We start from the raw sequence: 4,015 nt of genomic DNA, 5'->3' as shown, positions 1-4,015 counted from the left end.
CAGGCACTTAACCAACTGTGCCACCCAGGTGGCTCAAACAATGACTTTTAAAATGCCATGATGGGAGGGGGGGCGTTGGGTGCTGGATGTGGTACTGCTTAATAGCCTCTCTCTTTCTCTCTGCCCCTCCCTTCCACTCACCCAATCTCTCTCTTTCTCTCAAATAAATATCTTTAAAAATGCCATGATGGTCCTATCAAATACACCACAGAGGTTAATGGAATCTGGGGTCACAGAAACTTGGGTTTGAATCTTGACTTGGACTTGGGCAAGACAGTGCTGAGCCTCAGTTTTCTCAGCTGTAAAATGGACTCATAGGGCATCTGGGTGGCTCAGTCAGTAAAGCGTCCACCTTCAGCTCAGGTCATGATCCCAGGGTCCTGCGATTGAGTCCTGCATCAGGCTCCCTGCTCAGTGGAGAGCCTGCTTCTCCCTCTGGCCCCCCCACCCCTGTTTTTTTCCCCACCCCCCTCTCTCTCACACACAAAAATAAAAAAATAAAATCTTTTAAAAAATGAAATAAAATCATAATATCACATCCTGATGTGTTTAGTTGGGAATTAAATGCAATCAGATGTTTAAAACCCACAGCTCAGAGCACCAAGTGAGCCTTCAGCCCATTAGTAGCTGGAACTACTTTTAAATAGACACAATAATTTGAGCCAATATAATAAAGTGCTCAGTTGAGGCCCTTAAGAGATGTGTTAAACTGTTAAGGATGATTTCGAACTAATGTAGCAACTATTCTCATGGGAAGCAATGCCCCTAACAAGTTAATTTCTTTAAATATTTACTATATTCTGTTTTGTAATTCAGTGTTTCTTGACATTCCCTGTGAAATTTTATTTGGCTTAACAGACCCTATTTTCATAAAGCTTGTCCTAGCTAGCCTTTTCCACGGCAAAGGAAAAGCTAACTGGGGCTTAGACATCGGGTCAAAGAATCCTTGGCTGGTGCCCTTGGGAAAACGCAGATCTTGAGGTCTCAGTGAGCACCCCAGCTCAGGCCTCTGGGTGAGTCCCAGAGGTCTGTCTCATTAGCAAACTGCCAGGTAATTCTTAGACCTAGCTGGGCCCCAGACTGTAAACTGGCATTGGAAATGCTAGAAGGTGACCATAAACTGGATATTTGGAGACTTGTAGAAAGAGGGAGGCTGTTTTGTTTCATTTTGGGAAAAACACTCACCGAAGTGTCATTTCTACTCTATCCAGAAGAGAACATGGTCTTGGGTCTTTGAACAAAGGTCAGTTCTCAGTTTTAATCCTTCTCTTGTGACCTTATATTTTTCTTTCTATCCGATCCCATCTCTCAGGGACCCTGGGAAGTGTGCCTTCTGGTTCAGAATGCTGGCTGGGCAGCATAGCCCAGGGCTCCACCTCCATCCCCGAGGACACAGTCATTCCCAAGATGTGCTGTTTCCCACTGAAACAGGTTCTTCGGCAGTGTAAGTTCTGCCTCCCACTGGCCCTGTCTGCAGAAGCCCTGTGTTTGGAAACTGCTGTGTCCGTAACCAGGGGCTTCATCTGGAAAAGAGGGAGTTTTTTGTTTTGGGGTTTTTTTTTTTAAAGCTTTTATTAATTTATTTGACAGAGAGAGAGAGAGAGCACAAGCAGACAGAGAGGCAGGCAGAGAGAGAGGAGGAAGCAGGCTCCCTGCTGAGCAGAGAGCCCAATGTGGGGCTCGATCCCAGGACCCCAAGATTATGACCTGAACCGAAGGCAGAGTCTTTAACCCACTGAGCCACCCAGGCGCCCCAAGAGGGAGTTTTTAAGTACAGTTCTGTACTGGTTCTTTCAAGTCCTCCCAGGAAGATAAATGCTATTTTATTTTATTTTATTTTATTTTATTTTATTTTATTTTACCTCGTTTCATTTCGTTTAATTTGTTATTTTTCCTGTCTTTACCTCTCCTTACAGGTTTCCGTATATCTGCCCAGGCCATGGAACTAATTGTTGAGGTACTAGGCACTCTGTCGGTCACCTTATACAAATTATTTCAAATTCTCAAGCAATTTGAGCTGGCCAGCGTCAGCTGGTTGCCACTTCTGGCTGTCCAGGGTCACCACCCTGCTTCTAATGCATGCTTTGCATGTCCCTCGGGGGAACGCTCCCATCAGGGCAGTCAGAGTGCAGGGGTGTGTATTATGGGCCAGCTTTCCCTATCCCTTTCCCTTTCCTCTACTGACAGGGCCATCAGACTCTCTGTGCCAGGATTTTGAGCTCTGAGCTGGGGGTGCGAAGAGCAATACAGGTTCAGCTGGAACGTCAGGAGCGCGGTGCAAGCGTCACCTGGCTCCCAAGGCGGGGTGGCTACTGCGTGGGGGAGCTGCCTGGCCCTCTGGGATCCCCTGGCGGCTGCCCACTTCCCAGCCTGTTTGCATTCCCTTCAGTTCACCAAGCCTCCAGCCCCCTGTTGTTCGATGCATGCCATTTATAGTTCCAGGCAGAATCTATTTCTGCTGCTTACATCTAAAACCCTAATCTGATCTCCCGAGATCCTTTTTCTCTTTTTCTTTACAAATTTATTTTTTTTTAATTTTTGATTGAAATATAATTAACACACCATGTTACATTCATTTCGGGTGGGTAATATAGTGATTCAACAATTCTCTATGTTTCTCGGTGCTCACCACCATAAGTGTACTCTTAATCCCCTTAATCTTCCCCAACCCCCCACCTACTTCCCCTCTGGCAACCACCGATTTGTTCTCTGTTTTTAAGAGTCTGGGGTTTTTTGACCCCAGTTTACAGAAAAGGAAATCGAGCTCTGTGTTATAGCTCTTTTGCAAAAACTCCTCTCCTGGAGAGCTCATGTCTCAAGCAATACCCAGTGCTCCCTGGGCCTCTGGGCTGTGGGGGTGGGAGAGGGGAGCCGTAGCACCGGGTACCAGTGTGACTCTGGTTCGATTTCCTCACCGAGGCCTGCATCCTGGTTTATTTCCTGAGTTGTGCATCCTGGGTGGCCAAATTCAGGCCCCTTCCACAAAGGTGGCGTGGTATTGTGCAGAGTTCTACTGGTGTGGCCCACGAAACACTGTGACGTGGGACACAGGGGAACACACCGTGTGACACATGTAAACATTGCACGTGGTGCTCACACGCATACTACCATGTGTGAGGAAAATACCCTGAGCTCACCTAACTCGTGATTTCATGGGCGTTGTTCAGAAAAAGGGAAAGATTTTGTAATGTTTAAAAAAAGTAACTGAATTGAAATAAAAGAATAAATCAATAGAAGTAATGGTGGTCCTTCTTAGAGAAAACGAAAACCATAGATGAGACGGGAAGGTCTGAAATTCGAAACTCCAAGGAGCACGGGAAGAACCTCTGGGGAGTGTCTCAGGCCGGACTCTGGTCCTGGATGGGAATCCCGGTGTCTCCTCTTTACTTGGGATTCAGGATCTTTAAGGTTCTATTCACTATTGGCCCTCTGTCCTTTATCTAGAAGTACCACCAAAACCAAGCCCGGCCTGGAGAGATAGGCTTTTCCATTCGGTTGTAATGAGCAAATGATAGATGCAAGTTGAGGTTTTACTGATTATATAAAGGGGAGATCTGGGAAGCCCATGAATTAGAAAACGAAGCGTTCTGCCCAGTGTTAGCCCAAGGGCGTGGATGAGGTTTGTCCTCCTCTCACTGGGGAAGCTCAGATCTGAGCCACCTTCCCCCTAGTCATTGTTTTCTTCCAACATTCAGTGAAAACTTATTACCTGCTTATCAGGTGCCAGACACGGTGCTGTGTGCTGGCACTCCACCGTAGACTAGCACACAGTCCTGACTCCCCCTGAGCAGGACAGACCCCTGACCCATCCCTACCGCTCACTGCTGTCCACGCAATGATACTGATTAGCATAGGCCCAAAGGAGTAGGGGAGCTCTGCCTTTTCTCTGTGTTGTGGGGGAGTGTGAGAGTGGAGGTGAAGGTGCGGCGTGAGGGAGGGCATGTTTAAGTCAAAAGCTCTTTTTTTACATTTTTTTAAAGACTTTATTTATTTATTTGACAGAGAGATCACAAGT

The sequence above is a fragment of the Martes martes genome (assembly GCF_963455335.1).
Source record: "Martes martes genome assembly, chromosome: 5".
NCBI classification, from domain to species: domain Eukaryota; kingdom Metazoa; phylum Chordata; class Mammalia; order Carnivora; family Mustelidae; genus Martes; species Martes martes.
The sequence above is the reverse complement of the archived record's forward strand: the minus strand, read 5'-3'. Positions refer to the sequence as shown.